We start from the raw sequence: 25024 nt of genomic DNA on the forward strand, positions 1-25024 counted from the left end.
GTTAATACTCAATAATACTCTCCCTAGGGCTGCTAAAGAAGATTAAATTTTAGTGTCCAGGCAACCCAAATTCCATGTTTAGTATGCGTGTATGTATATGTATATATACTGAAATTATCAGAAATCTAAATTGTGTGTTATATCACATCTTCTGCATTCCTATGGAATCACAGCAACAAACTTTATAGTCCAGCTTGCTTTAACTGATCTAAGGCTGACTCACAGAGCCCTAGGCTGAACACCAGGCTGACAACTACCGCATGAACAGTGCAAAGCATTTGAGACCTCCCATTTTTTTCAGTGTTTCACTGTATCACAACATCCATGTTGATCTATATTAATTGCTCCTCAGCACTTACTGTTTGGGATGGTAGCCCACATTATTTTAAGTTAACCTAGGTGGCACTGAGGACTGGAAAGGGAATACATGGAATTTTTTTTCTTTTGTAAAACATCTTGAATTAGGATTCTGAAGTCAGAACATTGGTATTCATAGGATGCAATGTACCAAAAAGGCAAAGAGCAGATATAAAAATACGTACTGGTAGACTACTCAAAACAGGCAGATAGATAGAGGGAAGTGTAACATCTGCAAAATTTTTGCATAATTACATTTTCAATAGCTGCCACTCAGAACCTCATCTTCCCCCCTAAGAAGCCATTATGTTAAAGTGGCATTCATTTACTCAACAGACAGTTTTTCCCCAAGTACTAGATTTCTATCTGTTTTCATCAATATCCAAAGAGGTTAGTTATGCAATAAGGACAAAGTCCATCCCATCACCAGCACAGATAAGTCTGTGGAAGAATATTTGTACAGAATCTAATGTACACTTCTCCTCACTTCTCCCTGTTGTGCAATCTTACATTTACCACCCATATGTCTATCCAAAATTTCATGTCCACTCTCATACTTTGGGAACCGACCATGTATAACTTTCCCCACCAAGTATAACTTTCACTCCTAAATAAAGACAACATCCCATTCAACTCTACCTCTATTGTGTTGGGTGGGGCCTGAATCCTATCTGTCTCCCACTACGTGCACTTGCTCATACCTCTAAAGTAAACTTTCTGCAATAATCTTCTGACCCATCAACCCTTCCCACTCCCTCCCTCCAACATGAGATTCACACTCTTCGAAGCAGTGTGCCCACTATACTCTCTCCATGATCTCATTTTCCAACTCAGCTCCCTGAGACTGGTCTCCTAGGCAACGGGTGTTCCATATCACAAACAGCATTGTGTATTTCATCTGGAAGAATCAGAAGAAAATTCTGTAAGGCACTACAACATCCAAAAGCCTTCTAATCCACTTGGAACCCCTGGACATCAGCTTCAGAGAATCTTGTAGCGTCTTGAAGACCATCCAGGGCATTGTATCATAAATATCTATGGACTGGAAGTAGTGTTGCAATACCTCTGCTGGTCTTGAAAGTGCCAGAAGACTGTAGTTTTTGCTACAACACAGCCATGCCTTTAGAATCTGGGCAACAACTTAATATGGAAAGTTAATATGTGGCTTAAATTAATATTGGACACAAGAGGTGAACACACACAAAATATACAATTCACAGAAGCCAAAAAAATAATATATAGAAAAATTCACATACATTGTCATAACCAACAATTTTCAGAACATCAAAACATTATACCATGCCAGTCCTCTGCAAAACAATGCAATCCCACAAGTATGTCCAGAAATCCAGCAGCATAGCATAAAACAGCAAACCAGAGAAATCAAGGTTATCTTCCCTCTATAGTAGGGGTAGCCAAATCCCTCCCCCTCCCTTCCCTCCCTTGCATGCCACTGTCTCCATGCCCTGCCACCTCCATACCGGCACTGCTGGATTTTTGTTCTCCATACCGGCACTGCTGGATTTTTGTTGTCCATCCCGGCACTGCTGGATTTTTGCTCTGCTGTCTCCATGCCCTGCCACCTCCATCCCGGCACTGCTGGATTTTTGCTCTGCTGTCTCCATGCCCTGCCACCTCCATACCGGCACTGCTGGATTTTTGTTCTCCATACCGGCACTGCTGGATTTTTGCTCTGCTGTCCTGGGGCTGGTTTTGCCACATAATATGTGGTTTGCAGCCAGGGAGGCTGGTTGATTTATTTATTTATTTATTTATTTATTAAACTTATAGGCTGCCTCATCCCCGAAGGGCTCGAGGCGGCTCACAATACGGCTGTTCTAACGAACAGCAAATCAACAACATAAAACTTAAACCCCTTAAAACCTATGCAGCAATAAATTAAAACAACAAAAGTTTGTTAAAACAAAAGTTGTTTAAAACAGGCGCCCGACTAAGGCCAAAAGAAGGGAGGGAATAGGCAGGGCCCGCGATGGCAACAGTAAATCAGGCCCAACCAGAATAGAAAAGATGGAAATAGGCAGCCTCAGATTAGCGGGTCTCTCTCCTGACTTGTCTCCTGTCATGCACATCCTTAGCCCTGGCTGCACTGGCATGCTTTGTTACGGGACGGGGAAATTGGAAGGAGCAGCAAGAGCCTGGGCATGGGGGTCAGAGGCATAAGTGCCTGTCCCTCAGAAAAAGGCTTCCCAGCAGCATGGGGAAGTAAAAACGCCTTCCTGCTGCCCAGAAAGCTTCTATGGGCCACACTAGACTTACACCAGCCAAAAGGCTGGCTTAAGTGCAGACTGCGGCCCACCAGCATAACTTCAGCAAAGGCTAGAAGAGACAGACCTGACTAATGTCAGTCCTTCCCTGTCCCACCCCCACTATTCCAATGGTAGGGGCACTGGGACACTGACACTGGTTCACACCTCTGCCAGGGTAAGTGCCCCAGGGAGGGTGAATCTGCCGGCGTAGTGGTATGCCACTCCCTGAAGCAGATTCGCCCACCCCCCTTTGAATGAAGCACTTACTCAATGGAAAATCAGGTGTATACGTACATGTGTTCACTGTAATTTGTGAACAGGATGATTGTGTTTGCATATTCACAAAATTATAAAATGGGGGAAATCATGTATCTGAAATGTCTAAAACTTGCTCATGTACCTGCAAATTGGTTTTTCATTATTTGATAACTCTCTTTCTGACACACATAAATGTATCTTTGCAATAAAATGCGGAATATATATTGTTTGTTTATTGCTGCACACACGTTCCTGTACACTCAGAGATCCATCTTTGTATTTTCCAGATAAATTATATTCAGTTTCCTCATACACTGATGTACCTTGGCCAATTTTTTTCTACGAGGCATTTTGAACACACAAGCACTGCCTCCCTTAATGCTGCTTGACAGGATGCCAAGTTCATAATCATACACACGTCTCCCCAAAGCTACTTGTGAAGTCAGTGTTAGAAGGCTGCAAGCAATTAGAGGCTCTGGAGATCCACATTCCGGAATGGACATGACAGGTGCCTCATATGGCTCTGTACACTCTGTTCTGGCTCTGATAAGTATGAGCGCTTGCTGCAGTAGTCTTGCTGGATCCAGCACTAGGGGTGGGGAAGAGGGAATAAATTGCACATCTGATCTGATCTGTCAACCAGCTTCATGGTATAAAAACATTCAGGGCATCATAAAGACCACAGAAGGATGAAAGCTATCCTTGTCAAGAAAATGCTACAGATTCTCACTTGCAAATTCTCTTTATGTGGATCAATTGTATTGGTCAATAGATCCGTGTTTAAGGACAACAGTCAGGGCAAAACACAACATTTATGGCATTTCTGTCGCTGCATGTAAAGGGACTAATAATCCAAAACAAATTCCCTACACTGAATACATACAGTAGAAAAGGAGAAAGGGACAGGGAGCCAGGAGAACCTACATGTGAATGCATAAAGCTACTCTGATTGGCAGAGGCTTTCCAGTAGGTGTGATTGTTTTACCAGGAGATTCCAGAGATTAAACCTGGGACCTTCTAAAGTAGATGCTCTGCTACTGAACCACAGTTCCTGGGGCATTCTGAACATCTTGCAACTGGAACATGTAGGTAATGTCTCTCCTAACACTATCCAACAGCATGCCAAATTCATAATTACACACACACACAGCTTCCTTTAACAGAGCATATTGCATCGTGCTTACATAATGCCCAACAGGAATGGCTACTGCAGGACACAGGGCTGGGTGTGGAGGAACCAAATGACAACTGGTCTCATCCAAGGCAATGGTCAGCCTCTTGTTATGTCCTCCTAATACCTAAATGCAAGTTCCTCAGATTGTTTTCTAACCTATTATCTGTTTTCTCCTTTGAATACACTTGGAATTGTGATGGACGCATACCAAAAGTTCTGAAAAGTTGGACAGATTAAGAACCTATATTTGCCATCAGATGTTTCCTATCTGTATACATGTCACAGATATGGCCAGGAATATAGGAGAAAAGTTGGTTGATTTGACCAAAAAGATCATAGAGGATGTTGTGGTATATATAAACAAAGCAAACATGCCAAGAAGAACAGACCCAGAACAGAACAGCCTTGAAGAGAAATAAGAATATGAAATGGTAACAATTATATAATCTTGTGTAGATTAGAAGCTGTCTAACTCATTATCAATAGATACAATTTGGTGAGACCCATGTGCAGAAGCATCTGAGAATCACAAAGAATGTCCAGCTTCACAGAAGAGAAGATATAATTCAAGGAGCGGATTTCCTGGTTGAGAGACAAAAGATATTAATATTCATGAGAAACTTATCATCATTATTTTAAAGAACACTTTACTAAGAGAAAAAGTGGCAAGAATAAATTAACATTTGTTATATACTCTAAGAAGTTATTTTAAGTATAGATAATGGTGTCTGGCATTATAAAATTATGAAGAAGCCAAGAATGTGTGACCTAATCAAATGGGAAAGTTAGCTACTGTTAGGTTATTTTAAATGTCTGTAAATATGGGAAGTTGTATTGAGTTCTTTTTAGAAAGAACTCCTTGGCTGTGACCTGCTTATTTTTGGGGTGAGAAACTCTGATGGACTTGTGTAATTACTCTCTTTTAATTATCTATGTAATAATAATTATTACAATTATCTATGTAATAATTATTATCTATGTAATAATAATGGATGGAAACTATAATGCTTTGTGGATTTAGTCTGTCAAGAACATATTAATTATGCTTTAATACACAATTGTAGAATGGAAGCAGAGATTCTCTAGTAGTATTTACCTGTGTAACATACCCAGAATGAATCTATAGCACTAGTAATGTGTACCTCTGGCTAGGAATTAAATGATCTGGTCTGGGAAAGCTAACTAGATACCTAGGAATTCTTAAATGCATGCCTATATCTGAATCAGATCTGACCAGAACATACTATGATTTTCAAAGGCCAAATCACAATTTTCATGTTTACAACAAGACAATGAGAGTGGATTTTAAAATGTTTCTTAAGTTTGTCAAGTTCTGAAGAAGAAGAAGAAGAAGAAGGAAGAAGAAGAAGAAGAAGAAGAAGAAGAAGAAGAAGAAGAGAAGTAGTAGTAGTAGTAGTAGTAGTAGTAGTAGTAGTAGTAGGAGGAGGAGGAGGAGGAGGAGGAGGAGGAGTTTGGATTTATGCCCCACCTTTCTCTCCTGTAAGAGACTCAAGATGGCTTACAAACTCCTTTCCCTTCCTCTCCCCACAACAGACACCTTGTGAGGTAGGCGGGGCTGAGTGAGTTCCGAAGGACTGTGACTAGCCCAAGGTCACCCAGCAGGAATGTAGGAGTCCAGAAACACATCTAGTTCACTAGATAAGCCTCTGCCATTCAGGCGGAGGAGTGGGGAATCAAACCTGGTTCTCCAGATTAGAATCCACCTGCTCTTAACCACTACACCATGCTGGCTTTAGTGGACTTAGTTTAAAAGAAATTGAATGTTTTAATTCCAGAGAGTAGAAGCTAAGATCCTATTAATTTCCTTGGGATTTAGGTTAAATGCTTCCTGTTTGGTCTGTTCCATATACCCTAAATAAGATGTCCTGGGGATGCTAAAAAGGCATCCTGGGAAGGCACTTTGCACAGCTTTCTTTCCAAGACAGTCTCTGCCTTATTTTAGTTTTATTCAAGGCATCTTTTTTGGAGAATGCTTCAAAGTGCCCCTTTTCCCCCTAAGGTGCCTGCAAGACATCTCCTGCCTGGTTGTGTGGATTGCAGAGCTCAGGAGACATCTTATTTTTCCTGCCCAACCATTTTGCTCTCTGATCAGTTTCATCCTCAGCTTGCAGCCAATATTTATGTGCAGCTGAAGGAATTCTCCCTAGCATTTGTTGAAGGTTGCCCTAGGACGTTTGCTCTGCAGGCTCTGATCCTAGGTGCCTTTTCAGCCCCCCAAAGTGCATAGTTGTACTCAGCTGGTCCTGCTGATTCTGGCAATATATAGTTTTCCTATTTTAAAAATTTTTCAATAAGCTATCTTCATAGCTATACAGGCAGAAATACAAGAATCTCGGAATACAAGCAGCTCGGAAAGAACCCTCTACCTCCCATTGAGAAGCATTGGGTTGACCAGCTGGTTGACTGGCAGGACCAGCTGAGTACAACTTTTTGGGCTGAAAAGGCACCCAGGATTGGAGCCTGCAGAGCAAATGTCCTGGGGCAACTTTCAGCAAATGGTGGCAGGAAGAATCCCTTCAGCTGTATACAAAATGTCAGGGGCAAGCTGAGGGTGAAACTGACCAGAGAGCAAAACAGTCGGGCGGGAAGCAGCCTTTTTTCCTTTCTGATGCCTTTGCTGTCTGGAAAACACACTGGAAGCCACCTCTTTTTAAGATGTCCCCTGGGTGTCTTATGGTTGTATGGACTGAAAAGAGGCATTTGCCTCTTTTTAAGATGTCCCACAGATGTCTTTTTTGTGCTGAGTGTAACAGACCTTTGTGCTCAGACATAAAACAAGTTGTTTACAACATATCTTGCTGCCAAATGTTACATTTTTCCTTTGAATTCTACATGTCTTTTCCTCCATTTAGTTCTGGAAATGTTTCCCCCTCATTTTTCCACCATAGTTTTGCCAAGCACTTTTACTACAATGTTTTTAAAGTCTGTTTCCAAGCCAGCTTCCCTCCAGCATGAGAACATGTTGAAACAGTCTTTATTTCTCAGCACTACCAATCACCTGAACTTTATCCATGCCCCATGTAGTTGTTCAATCTCCCCTTCAGCCATTTTCTCTTCTCCTTCATCCTCCACTTGTGAAAGAATTTTTAATTTTTTTCTCTTTGTCATATTGCATTAGCAATGCAATGATAGGTCACAGACACAAGCCAGGTCGATTGTTTCAGCAATGTAACCTTGAGTAAAGACACACTGTGTCCACAGTTAAGAGCAAGAGAAATTACAAGGGAAGTTGCTTTTGCAGGAAGAAATTGACAAGGGACTGCCAGAGTAATGATCGTATGTTACTGCAGCTCTAATTTGGCTGGAATATTTGGCTCTTGGTAGGGGGAGGGACCAATGTATTTCTGTTCCTTCAGGTAATGGTGCTCCAGTAGTAAGAGGTTTTTTGCTTCAATTTTTGTGCAAACACCTGGCCTTTATCCACTCCCCAGGTTTTTGCCCATCCTCCTCTTCAGTAATTTTCTCCTCCCCACCTCTATTTTCAAAAGGATTTTAATTTTTTTCTTTTTGTCATATCAAACTACCTATCACGCACATGCAGACCATATTTAAAGTTCAGTCCCAGGTCAGCATCAATAGTCCTTACTCATGAATGATGCTTCCAAACAAAGGCAATAAGATCAACAAAAATCCAGGAGCCCAGGCTAAGATCAGCACAAAGGAGACAATAAACATACACACATAGCTCTAGCAGCAGGAAGCAGACTTATTGCTTCCACATAGTCTCCTCTTTCCCAGCCTCTTTTAACAAGACAGTGTTCCAGCTGGAGATGGCTGGCACCTAGCCATCATGTCAGCCCTGGTCCTGCAAACACTCCTCTTTGCTTTTGAAGCTGAAACAGTGCAGAACTGCCAAGCGAGCACTCTGCCTTCAGCCCTGCATGTTGCTACGCAGCTTTCTCCATAATGACCTCATCTACTCCAATTTAATTTAATGACTTGGCAGCATTTTCTCCATGCATATTTCTAGTCCTTACCTTCTTTGCAGGGGAGGAGAGAGGGGGACACAGAGAGAAACAGAGGAAAGACTCAATTTTTACTTTTTATAATATTTTTTTTCTAAAATAGGTAAACTTTTACTCCTGATTCCTGCAGAATTCTTGCAGAAACCCACCTTTGTGAACTCTGGTGGAAAAGATCTTGAAATAGTTACCCAGCCTCTTACTACACAAGGTCTGTCCTTGCTAATTCCCCATTTTAAAAGGAGCAGACCTCACCATTTTGGGTAACATTGGGCAAGGTTCATGCTCCCTGCTGTGACTTTTGTTTAGTGCCCTGAGATCTGGGAAGGAGGGAATAATTGCAGTATTAGGGGTTGGCATCCTCTGGCAAGTTGTGTTGGGAGACCCACTCATGGCTCTTGAACTACAGGGGAACAGCAACACTCAGTACTGCTCACCCCATTTCTTGGAATGATAATGGCAGAACTGAACCCACTTGGGAGGAATAAGCCTCTTCCAGGCCCACCCTGTTCATCAACACAGGGTGACCCAATGCCCATTAAAGGCCCTGCTGAGTTGAGTGGCCTTGCAGTCCTGGTTTGCAGACCATTTTAACTTCCCAGTTGCTGCTTTGCAGGAAGATTCTAATTTCTGCCACTGAAAGGCCCATCATGGTTGACATTCTTTTGCACTGCTTTAAACAAAGTGTGCTTTTCAGCAATAGCACCATTGACTGGCAATTAAAGGGAAATCTACACTATACTCAGCATTCCGTGGTAGGGTAACTTAATGCAGTAATAGAACTACAGGGACCATTGTGTGATGTGACTATTAGCGTGAAATCAAGTGACTGAAGGCTCCCTAAGGGCTGCTGTGTGGACATTATCACACAGTTTGGAAGTTAGGAACCAAAAAGAACATTCCTCTGATTGGTGTTGCATTGTGGCTCCACTAGGTAGTCAAGAAACAAATAAGTACCAGATTATATATGAAATACTGTAGCGCCTCAAGGAATAAGCACCTTTTTTTGATAATGTGTATTCTCAGCAGAAAATGCACCCCTGCAGAAGCACACAGCCCAGTAGCTGTTATTCACCTGCAGTCTAGCTTGAATTCTTCACTCCTGACTAGTAGGACATTGGGAAGGAAAACAATAAATGCTATAATCACCAACACTTCTGTCTAGGCAGTCAGAGATAGCTATTTCCAAATGCAGAAGACATAAAATGAAGGAGGTGGTTTACATAGCCAGAAGAGTTTTCTTATGGCATCCTGGAGAAAGAGTGTAGGATTACCAGCAACCTGGAGGAAAAAATGTTCCATCTTTTTAATCAAGACTTAATGGGATATAATTCACCTCCATGCCAAGAAAAGTTTCACCTGCCCATTTCATGCAGCAGACCTCTATCAAAATGACAGGACATTTTTTTCTCCAGATTGTTGCCAACCCCAGAAAGAGCAGAAGGGGAGAGAGCAAGAGAGAAGAAGCAGAGAAAACAGCAGGACAGAGAAGGACTGATTTAAATCAAACTCAGTGTATACGAAGTAAACAATATGGAAGAATACTTTTTTTTTTTGTAGCACAACACATATTTCTTGTTTGGTAGCATGTGTTCCTGCCGCAAGAGGAATCAGATATAGCCAGTAGTGCATTAGTAGTTTAATTCAGCATCTACCTTAGCATATTTTTATTCCATCTTTCCTTCAAGGAACTCATGATAATTTACATACTCTCCTTTTTTTCCCCACACCAACTTTGCAAGGTAAGAGAGAATAACTGGTGCAAGGTCACAACAATGTGGGAATTTAAGCCCAGGTCTCCATGACAATTTGCACTATACCATACATTAAAAATCTGCATAAAATAAACATTCACCAACATATGAAAATTTGGGATAAACCCTATTTATATGGTGAGTGAAGGGTTGTTCTTGAGGACATTATGACTCAACAGCCTGAAAAGAATCTTCAGAGACGCTGTCCCAGAACTGGTTCTGCTTTGCCCACCAGCACTGATACACATCATTTCCTTTGCAGTGATGGCAAATCACTGTGGTCCACAAGTAGCATGTAGGGGACTATCTATTAATTACAATTCTCACAGTCATCTTACACAAACAAAGGTTGAACGCAATTATTCTTTTAAAAAAATTAAATAATGTTTGCTTTGCGATTTCTGTTTCCCTGCCTGTACTTCTGTGCCTGCTCTTATCTCTCTGCTGTCATAAAGGCAACACCAAAGAGTGAGACACAAGACAGCTGAAAGCTTCTTTTCCAGCCCTAAGGTCAGATTTTTCTCATGTGTGATTCTAGGGCAGGGGTAGGGAACCTGCGGCTCTCCAGATGTTCAGGAACTACAATTCCCATCAGCCTCTGTCAGCATGGCCAATTGGCCATGCTGGTAGGGGCTGATGGGAATTGTAGTTCCTGAACATCTGGAGAGCCGCAGGTTCCCTACCCCTGTTCTAGGGAAACGACTGATTATTTAAGCCAGTGCTGTTAGTTTACAGACTCGAAAATAAATACTAACCTGGAAAAAAAGAATTTTGCCTAAGGATCACTATGCAAGGTATACACATCAATACATTAATATACGAAATGACTATTTTTTTTAATCACCCCATCAAATGCAAGGCCGCTAAATTCTGTGTCAGTTATTGTCAGGCTTATTTAACCTTCAAGCAATCTTCCATTATACAACATTCTGGACTTTGGCTGAACAAATCATAGCAAAATTTTATGTGGTTCATTATAATGCCATCCCTTCATGATAATCCCATGAGAGTGAGATCCAAAAACTACCCACTCACAGATTAGGGTAACCCGCTGCATGATTCCCTGGTCTGGCACTGCCTTTAATTGGTCTCTTTCGGAAGCAGCTACTTCTGCCATGTCTCAGCATCATTCAGTTACCCCTGAAGGAGAGATGCAGCATAATCATTTCCACCCCTGGGAGGCTATTTGATTTGTCTCTCTCTGAGTCACTGCTCTGGGATTGCTTTGCCCCATAAGTCTTCTCTCCTCTCCCACAAGCCAAGTTACAAATACAGAATCACAAAAGACTGTGTGGGTTGCTGAAGTCTCAGGGACATGTAGAGGGTTTGAGTAAACCAAGTATAACTTCTCTGAGAACAAAAAAAAAAGAACCCATGTCCTACTTAAGTCTTTAACAGCAGCTTACCTATCCACCTTACTTAGAGGCACAAATAAAACCTGGACTGGAGTTACTCCAGACTTTGGCACTCTGGAACTAATATAAAACATGAAATGGACTTCTGACTATTAGAGGTAGGCTTTCCTGATAACACAAACCTGCCTTATACTGAGTCAGACCACTGTTTTGTCAAGACCAGTGTTGTCTACACTGGCAGTAGCTCTCCAGGACCATGGTGGTTTTTCACATTACCCACCATCTGATTCTTTTCTAACTGAAGATGCCAGGGATTGAATGTAGGACTTTCTAGATGTGGAGCAGATGTTCTACCACTTAGCCACATCCCCTCTACCCCCTGAGGATGAACGTTACTTACTCTTTCATACTCAAAGTAAACTTTGGGAAGGAGGTGTCAAAAAGTTAATAGATCTGATTTGGTTTAGTTGATGGGCTTATTCTTAGGGGCCTCTGGGTGTCAGTTTGAAACCTTAATGCTGTCTGTTACCCTATAACCTTCATGGCTTTCTTCTCCTAAAACATGTATGCATACTTGTGTCAGTTAATTGTTGCATGTGTAGAGTTAGATCCAGACTAAATAGGCACTTCACCCTACAACCCCGTCCCCTGTGTTTCTCTGGATCTCCTATCCCCAGAAGTAGCTTGTCATGCAGACTGATAGGGTACAGTGGGAGGGCAGAAGCATAGAAGTTCCATTCTGCCATTGGAAAAATTAGTCTGGAACCAACATACACACTGGAGACAGAGGACAATAATCTGGCACTAACAAATTAAAAATTTCCATGGTGGCTGGCATTTTTTAAATTGTTTGGTGAGATGTGTTTCTCACTGGAGAAACACATCTCATTATGACATCCTTCTGAAGATGCCAGTCATAGATGTGGGTGAAAACATCAGGAGCAAAAACTACCAGACCACAGCCACATAGCCCAGAAAACGGACAACAGCCAAACAAATAAAAAACCCACAAACAAATATGAAGAGTTCTCATTGCCCATTGATCCATTGGGGCGGGGAGCCCTTAGTAGAAAGCGTTTATGCCAGTCATTAAATATCTAGCTGGTTTCTATTGTGAGTAGTGCCAATCAGTATTATCAGCACCCAAACAGCTGTTAGCCTCTCAGACTTGGTGTCTAGTGCCTTGGGGATAACATTATGCGCTTGAAGTTGGAGGCAACAGAGCAGATGCAATAATGTAAAGTACTGGGAGTTATACTCCTAAGCAGCAACAACAGCAGCAAATAGAAAAAGTCTTCACCAGCCACCTGATTGACAGAACTGCCTTTCTTTGCTGGAGCTCTATGAGTGTTCCATTGTTGAGGTTTAGCTGACAGACAGGGCCAGTTGACACATGATAAGATAAGCTTAAGGCTTTAGGTTGCCAGCTCTGGGATGGGAAATACTTGAATATTTTGGGAGAGCAACCTAAGGAAGGCAAGGTTTGGGGAGGGAGAACTTCAATGGGGTATAATTCCATAGAGTCCACCTTCCAAATCAGCCATTTTCTCCAGGTGAATTGATCATTGTCGCCTGGAAATCAGTTGTAATGCCAGGATATCATCAGCCACCACCTGGAGGTTTGGAAACCAGCCAATTTGCACCCAGTGGCTGCTGTATAATTTATGAGCTAAACAAAACTTGACACAAATTGTCCTTTACAGTCTCAATTTTAATCCAAAGTGCAAAATTTTAATCCAAAGTGCAAAGTGTCTATTTAGGAGCTGGAGGCAGGTGCCTGCATGTAGTTACTTCTATGGCAGCCCGCTAGTGAGAGTACTGGGCTGCTATATTTAAGAGAAATGTAGATCTTGCTCTTCCATCCAACTCCTGTTATTGTTATAATTAGAAGGCTAATGTTGGGATAGTTGTTTAGTATTTATGGAATTAGTGGGTAGTTAGGTTAGTTAGTCTGATTAGGTGGAGTGTCCAGCCTATTTCTTGTATTAAGTTGGTTGATGTTGTTAGTAGTAAGTCTGGACTCACCTTTAAAGATTTAGTATTTATTTAGTAGGCCATTAGATAAACAGAGCGCGTGGAAATATGGGGGCGCCATTGGGGCTAGGGATCCCAGTTTTAATGGGACGGGGCAAGTATAGCGGTAGGCGGTGGCCCTATGAGAGAAGACGGACAAGATATGGGTATGCTCGCTCGCCTTTCTGGACCTCCGGACCTATCCCAAGACACCTAAGGTTAGCTGGGCTCAGGGACACCGCACTTCGTCCTCTGGTGCTAATCAATGCCAGGTCCATTAACAACAAAAGAAACAGCAGTGCTTCGCTGATTTCCTAGGGAGTCAGCGCTTAACTGGACCTGGCTTGCTAATCACCGAAACCTGGGTGTGTGAAGGAGGAGACAGTTAAGCTTTACGCTGCAGGTCTCACCTCACCAGGTTTCGCCGTGTGTCTCCCACCCAGTCACGAACATCGGGGCCGGGGGGGCGAGCGTGGCAGCTGTTCATCCGTGATTCCATTCCCTTTAGGGCTATCCCGGGTCCCGCAGAGATTACAGTGCATGGAGTGTGTCGGCCTAGAGTGGTTGGCTCTGGAGAGGTTGGCCGATCCCTCTTGGTGTACCCTCGGATTAAGCTTCAGCCGCATGCGGGGACGGACCTGCCGCGGCTGCTGGAGGTGGTGGCCGACTGGACAATGCTGAGGTTCCCTCTAGACTTATTGTTTTGGGGGATTTTAACGTTCTGATGCTTCGACAATTCCACCTCATGTAATGGGTGGCTGCTTGGACCTAGTGTCATCCATGGCATGACGCTTGGGCCTCTCCTTAATAAACTCCGGCCCCACTCATGAGGCTGGTCACACGCTGGACCTGGTCTTCGGGTCGGGAATCAATATTATGGTGCGTATCCTCTCATTGATAGAGTGCCATGGTCCGACCCATTATGCCCTGAAGAGTCCGGATGGACGGTTGTCATGCCTCCTCCCCTGTCTAGGGCTTAATGGACTGATTTATGTCCGCCCGTGGGGAGACTTAGTGGAATCCACACTTGGTTTCCTTGAATGCTCTACGGGACCCTGAACCCGCTGGCACGCATTTCGGGATGAGCAAGTGGAAGACTGGAATGCCCAGCTTTCCCGATGCCATCGCAGGTCGCTGCTCCCCTCGGGCGTCCTCTGCGCCTCGCCAGTTTCCTCGGCTAGCCCCGGTGGTATACCGAGGAGCTACGCTCATATATGAGATCGGGAGCTCGTGGGGACGGCTAGCTAAGCGAGTGTGGAAGAAATCTCGTGTACGGAGCTAAAAAATTCGGAACATCTTATAGGATGTTTATGAAAGCCTATGAGATGTATGCGACAAAGCGAGGCGGTAAGAGAGCTTTTCTTCTCCTCTTCTCTCAAGCGATCTGCTAGCTCTCGCCTCGGCTCAATTGTTTACGCTTTGGATCTCAGTCTTTGACCCTTTCATTATCTAGAGGTTCTAAGCAAATTCTCAATTGGGCGATCAGCTGTAGAGGCATTTATGAGCTTTTTTGCAGATAAAGTCGACTGATCGCCCGCCATAGGAACCTTCCGGCCACGCGTTGACTACAATTAGCGAACCAGGAGGCTCCCTTTGGCCGGTCTTTCTGGCCCCTTGTTTGGCCCAGTTTTCCCTGCTCTCCGGAGCCCCATGTTGACAGGGTCCTGGCTGCTGTTAGGACCTACTACCCTGTCCTCTGGATCCGTGCCCCTCCTGGCTTATTAAAGAAGAGCTTCTGCCAGGGGGGAGCTAAGGCCGACCCCACCTGTTGAAAAAAATCATCAATGGCTCCCTTGAGCAAGGAGCGCCTTTCGAGGTGGGTTGGAAGGGAGGCAGTGGTCCGCCCACTCTTTGAAAAAAGACCATCAAGTTAGATCAAGCAGGATCTGGCCACCATCACGACCCGCTTTGGAATGCTTTCGTTTCTGGGGAAGGTAATGGTGAGAGAGTGGTGTTGGAGCAGCTTCAGGGCTTTCTGGAGGACCTGCACGGGCTTCGATCCCTTCCAGTCCGGCTTCCGTGCTGGGCATGGGACCAGGAGACTGTCCCTCGCTGCTGTCAAGCAGATACGCTCCACATACAACTTGGACCGGAAGCGGATCGGGCGCTTTGCTGGTATTATTGGATCTTACCGCGAGCGTTTGATATGGTCAATCCACTTCACCTTTTGGCCCACCGCCTGGCCGCTTCCGGGGTGCGGGGCACTGTCCTTCAGTGGATTGTCTCGTTTCTCCGGGACCGGAGTCAGCAAGTGTGGTGCGGGGATCAAGCCTCCCAGAAGTGCCCGCTTCATTGCGGTGTGCCTCAGGAGCGCCGTTAAATCCCCGCTGTTGTTTAACATCTACATGCGACCCCTTGCTCAGTTGGTGCGGAGCTTTGGGCTGATCTGTCACCAGTACGCTGATGACACTCAGCTCATTCTGTTGATGGAGGGGGGGGGCAGTCATGGTTACAACAGAGCAGGTTAAAACTGAATCCATCAAAGACGGAGATCCTCTGGCTGGGCCGCAGGGGGGAGGTGGGGGATTTCCAACCGCCGGAGTGGGAGGGGGCTTTATTGGCACCGGCCTCCTCCGTTTCAAGCAGCCTGGGGTCCACCTGGATTAGAGTCTCTTTCAATGGGAGACCCAGGTGGCCCATATAACCCTCGGCTGCGTTTTCCACATCTTCTCGACAGGTCTCGGCGGCTGGCCCCTTTCCTCTCCCAGAAGCGGATCTCGCCACTGTGATCCATGCAACGGTCACCTCGTAGGTTAGGGACTAACTTGTAACTTCGGGGCTTCTATAAGCTGGGCCTCCCCTTACGCCTGCTTCTGAAGCTGAAGCTGGTCCTCAGCATCGCGACGGGCTGCCAGTGTTCTCACAGGTGGTGCCTTTAGAGAACATATCCAACCTGTGCTGCGCCCGCCTCGCACTGGCTTCCAGTTGAGTTCCGAATCATTCACTTAAGGTATGGGTTGCTTACTCCTTTAAGGCCTTACGCGGCCTGGGACCCATTCTGTGACCTTCTCGGAGACCGTCTTACCACCATATGTCCCTACTACGGCCTCTACGCTCGCTAGGAGGCCAATTCTACTGGTGGTCCCTGGCCCCTCGATGATCTGACTGTACGCCTCTACCCAGCCAGGGCTTCTTACAGCCCTGGCTCCCCTGCCTGCGAATGGAACACTGCTACTTCACTAATTATCCGGGCCCATGCGTGGATCTTGGAGAGTTCGCGTAGGGCCTGTAAGACCTAATTGTTCCCACCGGATGCCTTTGGAGGGGCCGGGCCGCTGATGCCCCTCCTTTCCTTCCTTTTATTTACATTCTGGGTTCTCCGCTTCTCTGTTTTATTTTCCAGGGTGGATCTATGAAGTTCTGTTTTATGATTGGATGCCAATATAATATTATTGATTGTGGTTTTAATGGGGTTTTTATTGTAACTATTGTTTTATTGTGTTGTTCACCACCCAGAGCCCTTCGGGGGAGGGGCGGTATATAAAACCAATTATAAATAAATAAATAAATAAACTATTGCTCTATACAATACAATCTTGTCCTTGATGCAAACCACATCTTACATATGTCTGAGTTGACTTGAAAAGTGCTTGTTTTGTCACACACCTAATAAGCTAAACCAGTGGTTCTTAACCTTTTTTTTGTATGGTGACCCACAAGCCAAATCTACTTGGTATGGTGACCTACTTTTTTTTAAAAAAAGTGCATGCACAAATCAATAAAACTGCAAACCCCTGGGACTCATTTTCATTGGTTTCAGTGTTCACCTCTGGGTCAAGGCCAACAGCGGGAAACATGGCTCTAAACAACTTACTGCCTGTTACCTGCTGAGATCACATCCTTGGGCATGTCATCTATGAGCCAAAAGTTCCAAAAGTGATTACATGAACTTACCCTACAATTATAGGATTCTCTGAATATTTTCCTGAAATATAGGTCTTTGCACCAGGCATCAGTTAACATGAATTTGAGAACTATGTTGGAATGTTCATCTTGTTGGAACTTGAGAGGATCCTCTGTGAGTGTTCAGTTGACTATGGGAATTTGCTTTTGATTTTGAAATGCCCCTCTCCTTGGTACTGACGTTTTAGAGACACTGCAAATACATTGATGATCAATACACAACTGCTTACCTTAAAAGGTTGGGAAAACAATAAATAGCTGGATGTATGGGAGGCAACTTGCAGACATTTGCAAAAGAGGGCAGCAATGCAAATGACAGACAAATAATTTGATCATGTCAGAGCAACGTCTAGAAATAGCATTAGCGTTCCTCAGCAACAGAACACCACCTCTGCAAACTCCTCTCCAGTAACTGTATGCAGAAGGCACACCTGAACAGCACCAATCAAGAACTGCCAAGAATGTGACAGTGCAACAGGCAGCTTGTTATGGCAGTAAATGGTGGAGTGCAGGAAAAATTGTCCAGGCTCACAAGAGGTAGAAACCTCCCCATCCTTTCAAGCAGTACTGAACTTTCTTTTAGAACAAACATTAACTCTCTCCCCGCCCCCATTCGAAGGGTGTTATCATTCTATGTTCCTGAGAGGAAGAAGAAGAAGAATCTTGGAATGATGACAGAAAGCAAAAAGTGCAAAAAAAAATCATGTCATTTGTTTCTGATTAATTCAGTGCCACTGAAAATCTTTTTGGTGTGGAACAGTTCATTTGCCATACTGTTAGGGATTCCTGAGATTATCGGTTTAAGGTTGGTATCAACAGGCCTTGATTAGTCAAGTAAGACATTTGATTTAGCTAGAAGTCTGTATTTAGAATTTCAGGTCATTAGCATTATCATTATATATAATAGCACCAGGCAGTCCCCTAAGACAAAAAAAGTTGCATAACCCAACCCCCAACCCCAGTACTTTCCCAAGCAATGGGAAAGTGAAATTCAGTACACATGTCGTCAACGTTCCCATAATTTCTAGAAAAAAAATTTTAATGATTTTTTTATCATTTCCAGCTTGGTGGTGGAAAGCACTGTCAAATTTCAGCTGACTTGTGGCAACCATCCAGGGGTAGGGCAGTCTACTAAATCTAATAAATAATAATAATAACCCCTACTAAATCAAATTAATAATAATAATAACCCCAGTATGTTTTCAAGGCAAGAGATGAACAGTGGTAGTTTGCCATTGCCTGCATCTTCTTTGTGGCTCTGGACTTCCTTGGTGGTTTCCCATCCAACTACTAACCAGAGGCGGCCTGCCAGGCTTCTGAGATCTGAGGAGATTTGGTTAGCTTGGGCCATTTACTAGCTTACCACATAATATTTACCAGCTCTCCTGCAGATAGCAAAGCTAAATGAGACCTCCAACAGAATAACATGGAAGAATATGCAGTCTATGAGAACTAATGTGACTGAAATTATAAGTATAAATCATGGATCATATATTCTCTATTTATTCCTCTTTCAGCCACCCACTTTCCTGATGTCTCTTTCTTCACATCTCCTATTTGGAGTCTCATTAAGCCTATTGTTGGTACATTTTTTACTTCCTTCCATTTCCCTATTCTCTGTGTGGCCTATTTATTGAAACTGTGCCATCCTTTCCATTCCTTAGTGGAGATTTTGTCCTTTTTAAATGAAACTGCCTTATAGCAGAAAAGAAAAAAAATGAAGAAGAAATATTTGAACTGAAGGAGCTGATTTCATGCACATCATGCTAAGTCAAAGATTAAATCAATCCTGCCAGCCTGGTTTGAACTGAATGGTAATATTTGTTGGTCAAGTCATTATTGCTTGTGATTCGTAGAGAAGAGAAATACCATCTGTCATGCCCCCACAGAAGCCTTTATTATTTTCATTGTTAAGTATCAGTTTCCCATAGATAGCATGGGCTTAGTCCTGTGTATAGTCTCCAAAGGAAGGGAATTTTAGATAGCCTGCCTGCCCCGCTCGTCCTGCCCCCTCACCCCAGTTATCCCACTGTGGAGGGGTTTTTAATGGTTCACCCCTGCTTTCATCAATGTAGAAACTGTTAAAATTATTCTCTTTTCTTCTCTTTTAAGCACTTTGTGAGGTCCTTGAGGCTGATACCCAATATTACTCAGTGAACTTCATAGTAGTTTAGCACAAGGTATTGACAGATGCTTTTAATGACATAAAGTTTGTGGCTGACCACATATTTTACTATTTTATAGTTTTGATTGTAGAGTGTTTGCCACCATGAGTGTCTTTAAGCAAAAGGGCAGGATTTTTAAAAATCCCCAGAGCAAACCAATAAATTATTTGGATTTCTAAATTACTTGGTCTTCAAGCTAGATACATTCTGTCCACTGGACCACACATGTGCCTATTTTCAATATAAACCAAAACCACATGGAAATATCTTGTATCTTAATGAAAATGAATAAGAGGAAAATGGACAGAAATTAACAGTGCATTGTGCCATGTGGGACATTCTCCTTCATTCTTTAATTATTTAAATGTATAAGCATTTGAAGCTGCCTTATATAAATCAGTGACACATCTATCCAAGCATTACTTCCCTTCTCTGACAGTGAATGGCAAATATCTCCTTCAGTCTTCAACTCCTTTGAAACAGACATTGGCACCTTCTGTTTGTTAAGTATTGCTCTCTCACTGACTTATGGCCTGTTGGTTAAAATCAGTCTCAACACTGTTTCAAGCTGTCCTTTTTTCAAAAGAAGGTTCAGTAGCTCTGCTTATCTGGGGAACACCCATACATGCTACATTATGCTCCAAGTCTAGTCTTTGGAACTGGAGAGGTTTGTGCCACTAACAAGCATTACCGGTATTTATTATTTTACATGCAAATTCCCAATTCATGCATGCCACATTTTAGGATTTAGGGCTTCCCCCCTTATTTATCCCCCCATATTTATCTCACCCTTCCTTACAGGTGGCACAGGGCTCCCCTTTCCTATTTTATGCTCACAACAACTTGTGAGGTGAATTAAACTGAGACAGAGTGATTGGCCCAAGATCAATACTCCATGAGTCATCTCTCTTCAGGATTTGGGGCAGAAAAATACTATTTTTCAACACTTCCTCCTTAAGATCCAATTAACTGGAAGATGCCAGAGCAGGGATTGAACCTGGGACTTTCTGCATGCTTAGCTGGTACTCAACCACTGAACTATTGTCATTCTGTTGAAGTTTTAAATGATACCATTTCAGCACTGGCCAGACAGTCATGCATAAGTGAGATACCAGATGCTGACAAATAAGATGACTTTTCAGATCTTACGACAACATTGTTACAATGCAAATAACAGTCTCTGTGGGTGGTTTCTCCATTACAGCAAGTGACAAGGCCAGATCTTTCTCCATGGCAACCCTATCCTTTTGAGCCCAATCCTTGAAGAGTATGAAAAATCTCATCTATCCTGGCTTTTCCCAAGTGTGGCCAAAAAAAATTCCTTTGTTTTTCAGAAAATTAATTGACTATTTTATTGATTCTTATGAAGTCTGAGCTGCAGAGAAGCAGTTTAAATGAAACATAATAAAGCTGTTTGGATCAGTAAAATGTTAGTGCTTAGCGATTTTAGATATTTCTAATAGGTAGAGCTCATAGACACCTAACTTGACGATCTGGCCTGCCTGGCAGGTAATAATTCTACACTATAGAAAAGTAATGATGATGGTGAAGCCTTGTTGTGACCAGTGTGAGCAGGCTGGAACTTCCATTATTGATAGTGTTTGGCTTCATTTGGTTATTGCTGCACCTCCTGGGTTTGACAGACAAGCAGAAGAGCTGCTGTTACAGCATCATTTGGTCATTTAGGCTCACAGGTTTGGAACACTCCACATTTCATTGGTGTGCCTGAATCTCCAGATGATTTGCCAGTTTATTAAGACACTAGTGGGGATCTTGCAATGATCTTGCAATGCTATTAATATTTTGGATCTATGCTACTGTGAGCATCTCCCCTCCCCACCATTCTTATAAAGTAGACTACCCATGGAGTAACAAAGCACATGGGGGTCAGTTGTTTCCAGCAGGCAGACTTTGATGGCAAGCAGTTTACAGCACTCTTGCACCCTTCTCAACTCTCTCCTTCCTTTTTTCCCCACCCTGGCTTCCTTCTCTATGTTCCTTTTTTATCCCTCTGAGAAGGGTTTCTTCACTCCCCCCTTGAGGCTCTCTATTCCAGCCTACCAGTGGTGGCAGGCTGGCTGTCAATATCTGCTGACTCCAGATTGGCCTCCAGGCCCTCCTCCCTGACTGCAACCTGTGGTGGGCTGTGCTGGCCCTGCCCCACTCTGTGAAAATGCTGAAGCCTGTTGATTGCAGCTGGGTTGGGGCTGTGCTGGACTCAGTGGAACAGCTGAGGCCTGCTCCTGCTGCCCACATAATTAAGCCTGTAGCTTCTCCTGGCTTCTGGCTTCCAGGATGCTCTGTAGTTTGCTGGTAAGTCCAGGAATGGTGTTGCCAGTTACAGAGCATCCTTTGGTCCTTGGGCAACTGTCTGGGTAAGGAAGAAAGGTGGGAAGGCTGCGGAGGCAATGGGAGGCAACTCCATCCCTGGACAGCAGCTAAAAGGCAAACTGTGCAAGACTGCACTTAAGGGTAGCTGGTAAAGTTTAACGGGTGGATTAATGTAGTACTTTGGTCATCCCGCCTCCCTTCAAGGATTTCAAAACAGCATTTTACTACTGCAATAAGTTTCAAAGGCCCCCAGCTTTTCAACATTCAAACCCTAGCCACTCTGTCCAACTTTGACTAAGAAAGCATCCACCCCCTGGAGGTTTACACACACATCAGGAAGCTCACAAGCACACTGGAGCCTCTGGAATGGGGAAAAAGCATAGTCTGCATCAGTCCTGGACCTCAGATTTTCAGTTGGAAGCAACTGTCACTGCTGCTGGACTTATAACAATTCATGGTGCCTTTGCTGTTCTTCAGAGCTGCTTTTCTTTTGAACATTCTTCCCTTCAAAGAGTTCGTTTTTAATAATGCACAGTTGAACAAAAGAAGCATGAAATTACAAGTCAGTAAGGATTGTCTGCTAGTCTTTCTCTAGTGTGAGGTAACTTTTGTAGGAATTGTGGGAGAGGCAAATTTCAGAAAGTAAAAAGAGGAAGCAGTCAAAGCACCAACCAGGAGATTCTGTATTTTTAAAAATAGTTTAAAATAGTTTTATGTCTTTTGATATTGCTGACCATTAATAAATTAATGAGCAACATCTTCAACATTTGTAGTTTCGATGCAATTTTTTTGCTTATAATAAAATAGACTAAAAATATAATGCTGTTCTTTGCAAGCTAACAAAAGACAGAACTAGGTCTTTACAGGAGTTTTAGCTTAGTTTTACCTGTCGACTTTAAATGACAACAAAAATGATCTATTTTACCCAGCCCTTTACCCAAAGAGTTCAAGGCAGCATACAGAAGTTATTTGAGTTTACATTTTATTTTCACAATAATCCTCTGAGGCAGCTCAAAGCCCAAAGCCACCTAGGCAGCATCACGGTAGAGTGGAAATTTGAGTTCAAGGTTGATTCCACACAATGCAAAGGACAGAAATAGAAGAAGTTTGGGGGAAGAATTCCCCACAGCCTTTTCCCCAAAACATTTGCAAAACAGTCTATTTCAGCCCAAGACGGTTTTATTTGAAAATGCTAAACTAGCAATCTTTTTTCTCCACGATGGGTTCAAGATGTCTCTTGCTTGCTGTGCAGACAGCAAGAAACATTTTATTTTTCCTGCCCAAGTTTAAAGCTCTCACTTCCATTTTCTATGTTGCTCGCGCCCACCATTTTGTGCTGCTTCAGGATTCTCCATGGTATCTGCCATTTGCTGAACATTTCCCACGGACATTTCCTCAGTTGGCTTTGTGGCTGCCCGCCATTTCAGAGATTTGAGTACATGAATAAACTCAGTATTGCCTGCTGATTACATGTTAATTTTCCTTTTTTTTCTGTGAGCCAACATCAAAGCTACAGAAACATATGAGAATCAGCAATATGCACAGATTTTGAGTCTCCATAGCTTTGAAGATACATCTCAGAAAAAAATTAAAAACAGAAAGAACCGTTGTTGCCAGAGACACTATTTTCCACACTATGTGGACAAAAAAAAGCCAAAATGATTCTTTTATAACAGCTGCAAGACATTTTAATATGTGTTGTGCAGAAAAAGCCCAAGTCTTTCTAGTTCAACACTTTACTATTGTGGTTGTTCATAGATGTTCGGTATGTAGACATCTGTTGCACTGAAGGGCTTGTTCCCCTTTCAGGAAAATCACAGTTGCACTAGATGGGACTAAGACTAAATTTCCCATTAATAAAGGCACATCCACCAGCAGAGTAGAACTCTTGCAGCAGTCCACAGATCTGCCCAAAATGCAATTCCTAGGGTATTAGATTCATTGAGGTTCAGTGTATCAGAGGCTACTAGCCATGGTCAGTAAAGGGAACTTCCATATTCAGAGGCAACAAACCTCTGAAACCCATCAGGGGAAGACCTTGGCCTCTGAGATCTGTTTGTTGCCCCTCCAGGCAACTTACTGGCCGCTGTGTGAAACAGGATGCTGGAGACATTAGACAGCTGGTCTGATCCAGCAGGACTCTTCTTATGAAAGAGGATCATTTTGGGATTCTCAGTGGGCAGGAGCTTGGTGGTAGAAAAGTTTCATTCTGTTAGCAGAAACCAATTTTTGATCTAACCCATAGTTTGTTTCCACATTAATATTTTTTATTATACTTAATTAATTTATTAATTTTAAGATGTAGCCAGCAAGACCCTGGACAGGTGGCATTAAAAATCCTGACTTAATTAACTAATGCAAAGTTACTTCAGTCTAGAACCAATGAAATTAGTGGGCTTAAACTGGAGTAACCCTGCACAGGGTTACCCTGCTGGTCACAAAACCCACTAGAGGAAAGAAGGAAAGATTTGCAAAATGGAAATAATTCAATTATTTTAGTCCTATCCCATCTTTCTTCCTTCAAGAAACACAAGGCAGTGCCCATAAAGGGTTCATAGGAGGCTTCCCATCCTGGCCTTGACAACAGAATCTAATCATAGAGTTGGAAGGGGCCATCTAGTCCAACTCCCTGCTCAATGCAGGATCAGCCTACAGCACAGAGGGGAAACTGACCACCTCCAGATCAACTCTTCTTAGCATCAGCAAGATGCTGCCTATTGTAGGCCATCCTATAGTAGCATCTTGCATGGTTGATAGTTTCAGAGGGGAGTTGTGTTGGTCTGCAGGGGAAGAACTAGATTCAAGCATATCACCTAGAGACCAACAAAATTTTAGCTATAAACTTTCAAGATTCAAATCTAAAGTAAGAACATAACAACATTTCCAGTATAAATACTAAATGTTGTAAACACTCTGAGAAACACACACACACACACCTGTTTCTTTGAACTGAAATGCATTTCAGTAATTCACTGAACCTTTTCAAATATTAACAACTGATTTTCTTCATAAACCCCCTGTGTTTTTTTACAACACTCACACCATGTCAAACTTCACAGAGTTTTCTTCATCCTGAAAGCATTAGACATAGAACAAAATGTTACAAGTTTCTGCCTAGCAGAGAGGCTCTGACTCATTGTCTGGACCTTTAAAATGGAATCCTACAAGTCTGAGGTAATGATGGTTAGAAAGCTTTGAAATGAAAGCTTTGAAATGAGGCATTGAAGGGGATTCTGAACTTGAAATGTATGGCAACTTTTCAACTATTGCAGGCTACAGTGGAGAGTTATACTTGCTTTTTATAACTTTACAAGGCAGGCCAGAGGTAGGATAGCCAGATGCAGTAAAAAGAAGAGGCAGAGATATTTTCCGGTACTGACAAGCAACTCCTACCACAATTTCATCTTCTACACAACTAGCAAAAGTATAATCATATTGTCATCTGCTATAATAGGCAATTCTCA

General features: G+C 43.0%; 1 protein-coding gene across 1 annotated transcript in view; it reads right to left on the reverse strand.

The window, feature by feature from the left end:
• PGBD5 (piggyBac transposable element derived 5) overlaps positions 1-25024 on the reverse strand; it is an 88555-nt gene that overhangs the window by 35615 nt on the left and 27916 nt on the right. The window lies entirely within an intron of this gene.

This window comes from Sphaerodactylus townsendi, linkage group LG01, assembly GCF_021028975.2.
Source record: "Sphaerodactylus townsendi isolate TG3544 linkage group LG01, MPM_Stown_v2.3, whole genome shotgun sequence".
Lineage (NCBI taxonomy): Eukaryota > Metazoa > Chordata > Lepidosauria > Squamata > Sphaerodactylidae > Sphaerodactylus > Sphaerodactylus townsendi.